The sequence below is a fragment of the Melanostigma gelatinosum genome (assembly GCF_949748355.1).
Source record: "Melanostigma gelatinosum genome assembly, chromosome: 7".
Taxonomy (NCBI): domain Eukaryota; kingdom Metazoa; phylum Chordata; class Actinopteri; order Perciformes; family Zoarcidae; genus Melanostigma; species Melanostigma gelatinosum.
In genome coordinates, this window is record NC_136640.1 from 6,890,510 (window position 1) to 6,901,846 (window position 11,337).

The window sequence follows — 11,337 nt, forward strand, 5'->3', positions numbered from 1 at the left end:
CGGAGGTTTTCTGTTTGTGTGTGCGATTGCGTATTTGAAATGTAATCCGGTTTTTTTTCTTTTCTGTACAGCAGCTGTACACAGCTGTCGTGTACCCGGCCGGGTGCTGGATGTCTGACTCTTTTCTGGTGTTATGTGGCTGTATCGTCATATGTCACTCTTAAGACAACGTGCTTTGTTGACAAGGCCGGATGCACTGTCAAATATCTGTGCTTTTTTAAAGCGGGCACATATATAATTAGCATTAATAGATATAATTATGTTTGTCTGTCCGGTGCATTTCTACATGGTTATGTAAATCTACAGGAAATGTATCAGTAAGTAATCAGGGCTAGGTTAGGACCCCACTAAGCTGCGACCAGAGTGTGTGTATCCAGTGCAGCAAGTGTGTGTTTTTCTTGTTCCCCCCCCACCCCCACCCCCCCCCGCTGTGGCGACCCTGCTCCCCTCTGGCGGGCTCAGTGTGAGCAGAGCAGCTGAGGAGATGCACTCACGTGGCTGCCTGGAAAAGAGCAGGCACATGCTCCCTCCGTCTTCCCCCGCTCCTCACTCTCGCTGTCCTCCTCGCTTGCGGTGTCTCACAGGCACAAACGGATCCACATCCATCCAGGTGGCCCTGCTCTGGCTTTTTTCTATTCAACCTGTTTCACCACAGTGTGTGCACTTTCTCCATCGTCCCTCCTTCTATCCTCTCCTCCCCCTGTGTTTGTTTACGCTCCTCCTCCTCCTCCTCTTGCCTGATATTTTTAGAGGCGAATTATAGAGCACTGCAGGAGAGAGAAAAAAATAGAGGGGGAGCAGTTTGGGCAACGTGCGTCCCGCTTCCTTCCTTCTCACTTTCTCTTCTTCTTCTTTAGCCTTCTTCTTCTTCTTCTTCTTTTCCCTACAGGACCTCTTTTTTCCACTCTCTATATTTATCTGTGTCCTTCTATCATTTACAACCCTCTCTCCTCTCTGCTTTTCGATACCACTCAAATCTATTACTTGACTCTCCAGTCGTTTTTTTTTTTACTTCAGACTGTGTCGACTGCAGCTTTGAACATTTCCTCCGAGGGCTTCATGAGATTAATTAGATAGAGTGCATGCTGTATGTGTCTTCCTGTTTGGCACATACACACAGGTTACTTTACCACTGAACAGCCATCTGTCAGCATCCCATAGTGTCTTATACACAGAGATGAAACTGTCAGGCTGGCTAGCTGGGTATGGTTTGCATGCCATGTTGTCATGTTATATACCGGCGCATACATATGTAGTGTTACTGTATCTGATGGGATGCATCCCAAGAAAACATAATGTTATTTTTACCTTTTTTATCAAGAATGTGTTTGTAAAAGGGAGTTTTGAAGACGACGCTTTATTTCAGCTGTGTTCCACCTTGAAGGGGGAAAAAGTGGATGAAGGAGGAAGTGATGGGTATCGGTTCCCCTCGTAAATTCATCAAAGGGAGGATCCAGCTGAAATCTCACTCTGGTTATTTGAGCTGCGTTCTGTTCTCCCAGAGACAATCTGCTTCTTCGGCAAAATGGTGTGAGGTCATCCCATCACTCAATACCTCAATCAGTTCATCTTAATTTGATCTTAATGTGGACTGAAATTGCATGAAATGAAAGCCAAGCTAGAATAGTTGAGATGATGATTGTGTTCTGATGGAAACGACGGGAGTGTAAAAGTAATATCGGTCATAGTGATGAGAAAGAATGTCGTGATGTACTGAAAGTTGATGTCAGGTGAAGCGAGTTTTTGTTTGTTTGTCACAGTGCATGCTGTGATTGAGAGCCGGGGGGGGGGGGTATTTTTTTGAGAGAGAGAGAGAGAGAGAGGTTTGCTCTCGATACCACTTAATGGTGTGACTTAAATCTGCACACAGATGTGCACACGCAGCCAACAGCTGCAGCAACAGCGAGGCACAGACAGCACGCTTCAGCTGGAGCTTACTCTCTGCACGTGGCACCACGGACAAGCCTGTTGATGCTGCCTCACAGTCGGACAGACCGAGTGCCGACTCGCATACGTAAATGGCCGTATCTTTACACCCGAGTCGTCTGGTCAATTGTTCAGCTCCTTGAACGTGTTGATCTTTGCCAATCGGAGCCAGGCGACTGGTGTTTTCTCTGCTTAATGTCATGGTCGCAGCTCTGTGGAGTAGCCTTCTGTCTGCCATTTCTGCTGTTACGTCCCTTTGAGACTGCAGCTTTTTAGCTCATGCATGCTGCCATGCAGACAAACGGAACATCAAAGACTTTTGGAAACTTGCAACATCCACCAACATATGCACGGATGCTTCAGATCCTCACGTAACGCACATGCACGCCAAACCCCCAGGCGCGTACCATCTCATGGTCTCTCTGGGCTATTTTAAAACTGACTTGAAAATTGTAGCTCCCAGGCCTCTGCACCAAGAAGCATCATTTCAATGTGTGAAGTATCAGAGAGGGAGAGGTTCTACTGCGTTAACTGTAGGTGAGCTGCTGGTTGATCAGCTGCTCCTCCAGATTTAAAACGGTAATCAAAAGTCACCATTAAAACCATTTCTACTTGCTCGGAAAACATGAATGTCCACAGCTAAGAGTTTGTTAGGAATGTACTGGGAGGCTTGGAACCAACAGCAGCCTTACAGGTAAAGCACTGCACCATCAGACTGGTCCACAATGGACTTCCGAGTTCACAGCAGGGGCCCTGCAGTGGAGAGAAACCGCAGAATTGTTTCCCTTCTGGCCACAGCATATTAGCACTCTCTCTCCCTTCTTTATATATATATATATATTTATATTTATATTTCTCTTCGCTGATTACGCTCCATTCCCCGGCACACTCTTCTGCCTGCTCCCAATACAACCGGCTTTTTATTTTTTTCTATCTTTGGGCTGTGAGGGAATATGATGGATGATGCATTGATTGGTTTGCAATGATTGATAAAGTCGCTGGAGAAAATTTTTGCTTTGCTTGCATAGCGCTAAATGAGACAGGATTTGTGTGTAAAGTGGTATTTTGCGTTGGCATTAACAAGGACTAGGGAGGCTGGTTGCATTCATCTTAATATTATGACGGGTGCATTTGCTTCCAGGTTACTTTTAAAGTATCAGTCATTCTGTCCATGACGCTTGACAGTCATGAGTGCCCCTTCCTGATGTATGGCTGATGAAAAGGATTCACGTACAATGGTTTCTCAAATATAGCTTGTCCAAAAAACAAGGTCATTTTCAATTAAGCTTTTTAAAAGCACGACCAGAACCTGCTTCCCTCCCTCCTGTCTTATAAACTGATAAACATGTGTTTATGTGTACTTAGAAGTAATTGTTTTCATTTAATATATCAGTTATTTGTTGAGGAATCCAAACTTAACCTTATGCACCTGCAGGCTCCCTGTGTTTCATTATGCCTGCACAGATGGCTAAATGTGATCGGTGACATCATAAGAGCTGGGAATGGGAATTTTAGTGCCGAACAAATAACTGCTGATGAGAAACGAAATCAATTTACCGGTACACCATTTCTTAAATGGGGCTGCAACTGATGATTATTCTCATTATCGATTAATCTGCAGATGCTTTCCTTTAACATTTGATTAATCAGCAATGTTTTTGTCTGCATGACGTTAGGAAATAGTGAAAATGGCCAGTATACGTAAAAGATATTTGTATAGTAGACGTAAAACTAAGTGTTATGTAATACACACCTGCTGGACAGGAAATTGAAATGATGTAAAAGAAAAGGTTGAATTCCTTCACACTGTCAACACTGCGTTTATTGGTGACACGAAGGGATAATAGGTGCACGAATGAAGCCCATACAGAGACTTAAAGATAACACTTTTGACCAAACAGAAATAGTTCCTGTAGATCTCACACACAGACACAAGGAAAGATGTGGAAGTGATGCTTAGAATTTGAAAGCATCAAAGCGTCCTATGTGGCCAATATTCTGGTAGAGATTAGAAATATCAGAGATGACAGAAAGATACAGTTTCTCATTCATTGATGCATTTTAGGTAAGTATACAAAACCAGCTTCAATTTAGATATTTAGGAACTACAGGGCTTTGTTAGGATGCTAAACCGCTTGAAATTCACTGTCTGATATAGTACAGGATAGATTGCCTCTAATAAACGCTGCGATGATGCTGATGGCGGGAATTCAATCTGTTCTTTCACCAACATATATCTATCGAACTAAAGTGGAAGCTTTCTTCCGCCTATGTGTCCCCTGCGGATGGCGGCGGCTGCGTCCGTCCCACTGGGACCACGTGGCCCACGGGGGCTTAATCCGGTTGCCGGTTCCCTCCTGCCCCTCTCTGACATCTCCACTGAGTCCTTGAATTACCTCACAGGGCCGAGTGCTGCCGTTTGAATTTAAATCGGTGATGTTTAATTATAGCTGCTTTTAAAACAGGTTCTTGGACCCAGAGGTACAGTAGGTCACAGCTTCAATGAGATCCCAAAAATTGTTCGAGGCCTATGTTCGGTTGCCACACATTGAGGATAATTAGGCAGCTTAATTAAGCCTGGACTAAATGCTTAACTCATGCTCGTGGGATTGGATTTAAATAGTTTTTAGGAAAGCTAACGACACACAGTGGTTTCACTCCGTATTTGATTGTTTTTGTACGATACTGACACACAGCTATCGACGCAAAAAGTTTGTGTCCGGATCTTTCAAACTGTCTTCCCGAGCGAAATAGAGATATCATGTCTGTCAGGGACCCACCGATGGCTCCTTTCACTCCGGACATCTCCGGGGCTTTGGAGATAACTAATGGCGTGTGTTAATGCTTTATGCCGCATCATCACCCCGTTACACACACAAACACACAAACACACAAACACACACACCCTCCTGCAGCGCTCTCGTTGTCCCTCCAGTTGGGAGCACTTCAACTAGCGGTGCACATGAATGGCTTGACGGGCTGCCATGGCAACTGCACGGCCGAGACACAGTCGGTCTTGACGGACATTTCCGACCCAGCCAGGCGTCGCCACATTTTATGTTGCCGTGACAACTCGGTAAACAGCACGCCTTTCCTCTCAGGAAGATGGAGAAATTAGTTGGAGTGTTTAACATTTGGTGGGGGTGTGTTCGGCTTACATTTACACCAGAATGAATTGGGGATTGAAACTGCTCAAGTCTGCCAGTCATGAGTGAATCGACAGCAAAGGGCCCACGGCCGTTCATTGCGTCCCGTTTCTCTGAGTGCGTGTGGTCAATTTGACCATCTGCGTGTCCCCTGGGCGCAACAACAAAGAGAGCAGAGGTCCCTCTAAGTAGGTCAGCTGTTGGTGCGAGGCCGGGCGGGCTTATCTGAGCACACAGTGGTCCGGCTCAGTGGACCAGCTCCCTTTGTTCCACAGCACGGCTCCGCTCGGCGCTCCCACAGAGGCCGCCAGCATTGCTGCAGCCCCGGGGTCAAGTCTTTCCAGCAGCACAGCTCAGGGCTCCGTTCGCTTCTTAATAGAGATCCAGAGGTGACTGTGGTCATCTTTATGTGTGAATGGGTCACCTTAACATCACCTCCCTTATTTTGTTAGTGATACAGTTTGTGTGATAGTTAACACGTAAACAGTACTGTAGCTGAAGAAGTGTGTTTCTTGAGTGCACATGGAAACACCAGTTAGTTAGCAGTGAGTGTGTAATGCACCGAAACACTTGTTGGACACCCAGTTGCAGCCATGTGGAAAAAGCCTGTCAGTGTGTGTGGGTCACCATTCTCTTTTTTGCAAGAGCTGATTGACTTGTGGGGATGTTTGAAATTAGGCCTCATCCAACTTCCTTATAGGTTTTGGATTACTGGATCAACACAAAAATCCTGATCATTTACATTGTATACATATACTAACATGTTAGTATATGTATAATATATAATATAATATCATGTTCCAAATGATACTCGGCTTTCTTAACGTTATAATCTGTATTTGTGACTTATTTCACAGCAGACATGTTGCCTACTTATATTACAGCATGGCATAAAAACAAACCAGGGTGCAAAGTTGTTATGCTTGGCTGAGGAGGAAAAGTTGATCTGTCGATAAAAACAATGGAAAGAAAAGTGTACACTACAAACCATGCTATACATGAAGCATGTGACGTATGTGTCACGCAAACTTCCACTGGAGAGATTAAAAATAGTGGTTAAGTGTGGAGCGCATGAGGAGTTGATACATGATGAAACAAACATGAAACGCACTAACTTGCACATGTTCTGGAGAAGTGGTTCAACGTTGCGCTCCATTTGGTGGAAACCTGATTTGTTTGGGAGTGAGCCAGCGGGCACAAAACCAGGACCCTGAAACTCAAGCAGCTAAATGGAATGCAGCCATTATTATTTACACATGTGCGCTTCCTTCTGTGTCACGACAAAATGTCTTCGGTGCAAAAAGGCCACGTTAACAGTTGTGTTGTTCTGCACCAATGTTATGACTAAAACTGCTGTAGAATAAAATATCAGGTTTGCATAATTCACTGGGTTTGAACAGACTCACATACAATAATAAGTTTAATATGGAACTGCAATGAAATTCACATACAAATAGTTTTTCAAGTAGGTTCATAAAGAAGTATAAAATAGATGGTAATGATGCAGAGTGGATAATTCATATTGTCTTTTATGTATCTCTTTATCGGACCATCACAAACAACTGAAGCGCAGAATATGTCATTTAATGTTTGAAACGGGGTTCTCCTTTATAGTAATTATTTATTGGATATTAACAAGACACAACAAGCTTTGCAATATTTGAACCCATTTCTTGACACCCTGGAGTCATTGTACTGCCACATTGAAAATATCGTTAAGTACGTCACACTCGCATGTCTTCACTAAGAAGGTTGGCCTTCGCTTTTACTTTTTCTGATTAGAGACTTCTAATTGATTTTCAAAGCAGAGCAAGTTGAATTATGTGCCGCTGTGCGTCTATGTGAAATCATGATACGTGTTTCCCAGAAACCCCGCTCTAGCTTATTGTGTGATTTAGAGGGAGCTATGGATGTAAAGTGACCCGAATGGCGGTGATTGTCAGCCCGTCCATTCATGAAACACATGAATAATTGAGGGCGCAGCAGGCTCAGTGCACCAGCACCGAGTAGAGGTGGAATGCAAAGTGAAAGCCCCCCCCCTCTCTCTATCTATCTATCTCTTTTTATCCGCTTGCACATTCTTCACATCCATTGTCAGTCTGTAGCCGTGCAATTCTGTGAAACAGGGAGCAGAGAGGAGAGCCTTGCTTGGATTCTAGCAGGTGCAGTAATAGCGCTGATGGGAGAGCGGAGGAAGGAAAAGGGGGGAATGGACAAGTGCAGGCTGCTGGGGAGAGAGAAGGAGCTTATCGGCCTCAAATAGACAAAGGAGAAGAAGAGTGAACGATAGGAAGAGGAGGAAAAAAGACGGAGCCCGCTCTCCAGAGAGAGAGGAGCTGTTCTCACCGTCTGCCGGGGAAATACGTTCTTTTTTTAATCTCCCTCGGCTGCTTCCTCCTCCTTTTTCCTCCCGGCATGCTCCAGAACTCATTCACCCTCCTTACCTATATCCCTCATCCCTCTCTCTCCTCCTCCTCCTCCATCTCCTTCCTCCTATGCCTCATCCACGGCTGCGTGAATGACTCCATTTGAAAAGGGCTGATCGCTGCGGAGCAGCTCTCTACATGGCTACGACCAGGTTAGTGCCGGGAACAACAGCCTGCTTACCTGGCTGCATTCATACAGACTTACATGGAGCCTGCAGAATGATTAGCGTCCCTGCTTGGCGAGATCAACATGTGCCGTTTCGAAGGAAAGCCCGGACCACCAATGCCTCCGCTTTGGCAGGTGGTGTTAAGGGCGATTGTAAGCTGGTTATCAGGAGATCAGAGCTGGCCGGGGGAAGATCAGCGGCCCTAAGCCTGCGAAAGAAAATCTCTCTCCCTCTCGTCTCTCCGCTTCTGTCTCTCTCCGTTTATCTGTCCCGCTACCTTTCATCCACTGAGAGAGAAAGGAAAGTGCAGCGCGCCGTCGTCGGGATGATCCGCTGGATGAACAGCTCATTACTTGGGGCTGCCTACGAGGACATGGTGGTGTTTGAGTGCGTGACAGTGGCCAACGAGGGCTGCTACTGCCTTGAGGGCTGCGAGGTGTTGAGGGATCACCAGGGGTATGGCGGGCTGTGTGTGTGTGTGTGTGTGTGTGTGTGTGTGTGTGTGTGTGTGTGTGTGTGTGTGTGTGTGTGTGTGTGTGTGTGTGTGTGTGTGTGTGTGTGTGTTAGTAACAGAGAGAGGGGATGGGTGGGGTAAGATGAGTTTGCTTATATAACTGTTGTATTTGGTAGATTGGATGTGTGATGTTGCCACGTGTATTTTTGCAGCACATGGGCGTACATGCATGCTCCTGTGTGTGTGTGTGTGTGTGTGTGTGTGCGCACAGTGGTTGCTGGTGAGCGTGGCGTTCCTCACGGCCTTTTCAAACACAGCGGAGCTGAAGGGCCGCTGCCAGATGGGTATTTTCCAGGGTCAGCAAAACTGTGAAAACAAGCGGGGGCGCTCAGAAAGGCCCGGAACTCTGTTCTATTGTGAAGCTGAACCATCGGACAGCTTGAGCCGGTTGGATTTAGAGCTTTAGAGCTTATTTAAAGAAAAGACTGTAGCAAAGTGGTGCAAGCAGCATGCTTGTTTCTCTTTTATTTTTTGTTTCACACTTGACCGAGTTTGAGTGACATGTAGGGGTCTTGTCTGATCAACACCTTGAAGTCTGTCTGTCTGTGCAGAGCTCTGAGATGCTGATGATTTCTGTGCTTGAGCATCAGGGATCAATCCCTCTCGCACTTAATGCAAATGACATACTGTGCTGAGCAACATCTTACATTTTAGTCTTTTAATAATCAAGTAGGATGTTAAAACACAAGATGCAGTTAGTTTGGATCAAAATAAGCTTTAATTTATTGTCTCTAACCGCATTGTGGACCATAATTCTTTTAATTTGACTAAATTACAACACTGGTTGACGAGAAGTTACTCCGTGTTTTCTAGCAGTTCAATTTATTTGAAGTCTCTGCTATATACCACAACGCATTATTAGTATTCTTGAATATGCAATATCAAGTTTTCTTTAAGTATTTATTGTTATTCATAGAATGAGTTAGAACAACTTCAAATCAACGTGGCTTTAATTTAGTGAAGCAAAATATATTGCACGTACAAATTAACAAAAGAAATATTGCAGACAGCTGCGGGAAGGTATTATAGGATACTAATGTCCATAAATCATATTTATGGATCTCACAGTAGAGATAAGTCCAGAAATCAATCCAAAAAAAACGTCCTGATGGGCCGTGATGTCTGCCGCTTTGCCTCCCTGCTCTGTTTCCCGCTCAGACAGCATCTCTAACCGGCAGAGCTGCTGAAGTATATTTAGTCGCACACTCTGAATATTTAAACCACTCTCTCTGTTCACTGTTGCTATAGCGATATTCATCCTTAGCTTTGTTTGAGCTTTGTGAATGCTCGGAGAGAGAGATATGTGTCTTTTTAATTGTTCGATTGTTTGTCAGCTCTCTCGCTGCAGTGAGCCACTGAAGGTAAACGTAGACCGCGGTGTTCGGATCACTCGTATCAGTGCAACTAAAAAGCTCATGTGAGTGCTGCTGGAAACCGCAGCTTTCGTAAGTGAAGCACTCATGCTTGGTTTCGTCAGTGACGGAGCCTTTTGTCTGCTCCTCTGCGGCCTCGCAACAGCTGCGTGTTCCCTCTATCCACACCGGCATTCTGGTTCAAAGAGCAAACTGCTGTGTGAATGACATATATCGCGCTTCGTCATTCACATGCTGATGATGGAGCCGCGTTCCCATTGTTTACTGCTGTGTGTCTGGAAAGGCGAGGTGATCAGTGAATTCCTGATCTCTTCAAAACAACAAGTGGAGGTTCCTGTATCGAAGAAAAAAGAAGCTGAGCGGAGGGAAAGTACTGAGTGATGACCCTCTGTTTTATTTTGTATCTGGGCTTTGTTACCCAACCACGTTTTTTAATCTCAGGCAACCTTTAAAGAGCTTTAGTTACCTCATTATAGCTGTTGTTCTTTATGTATCTAATGTTTTGTTCAAGCCCTTTTTCCCCGTAGAGGCCAAGCCACTGGTTAAACCTAAGTGGACACGTAAGAGTCCTTTGAAAGACTTTAGCGCTTTAGTTGTGTAATTAATGGCCTAATGGGGCTTGAACTTAACCTCCCACTGAACCTCAACCCCTGCCAGCACCTCTCCACCCCGAGCTACAGTGTGTGTGTGAGGGAGCGTGAATGTGTGTGTGCCAACTGAGACAGGATTACCCAAACCTGGATATGGCATGGAAAAGAGCACCACTGGCTCACTGTCTGAATGTGCCACATATCTTTGTCTGAGTAATGTTTGTGTTTCTGTGTGGTGCTCGTACATTTGTGTGCAGGAGAACATGCAGTGGTGGTGGCTGCAGTTGCGTGACCGACGGGAACACCGTGTGTCCATCGTGTCTGTTGTCTGCCAAATGTGTCTGTCAACAACACCATTAGCGGCGGATCATTGCTGGGCGCTCCGCTCTCGGGATGGATGGGAGGTTGTGGAAGACCTTAACCGTTTGCTTTTGGCTCCAACGAGGACCAATGCAAACGCAGTGTTCTCTAAATAGATCCTTTGCAGCGCATTTCTTAAAGCTGGAATCCGTAATAGTTTCAGCAATACATCATTGATACTTCCATCTGTTGTATTTGTGCTCCTACCTTGATTTGGGCCAGTGAGAAACTGTGATCCTCTTGTTAGGCTCTACCTTTCCTGGTGTCAATTGTCAACAACATGCAGACACTTACTGATGATCAGCTTTGAGCCTAATTACCACATCATCGAATTACTTTGTGTGCATGTTTCCAAAGATCAGTGAAAAGTGAATTTGCAAACACAGGTATCTGTTTTTAATTATTTTGAAAATGTATACATTTGTTTTGCACTCCAGGGAATATCGATCAAACAAGATATCTCAAAGAATGAAACTGGTTTATTCATTTAAAGAACGGCCTTTTTATTTGCAAATTAACTCTTCGTATGTTAAGTGTCTCTTTTTGCCTAATAAACAGCTAATAAACAACCCAAATTACATTGGTTCTTAGATGTTAAAGCTCTCAAACAATGCACTTGCTTGTATGTGTGCGTGACCCAGACAGCCTGCTGCCTCAGACAAAGATCATCAAGCATTCTGAATATCGATGTACTCTGCTTTCTCCCGCCGTGGTGAGCACTTGTACTCAGACGTCATGCCCTGATGGATGACATACACCACCTGATGAACCAGAGATTTGTTTTTGTAGATGAACACAATGATTAAGAATAAGAACCTTGAGGTTACGACTTCAA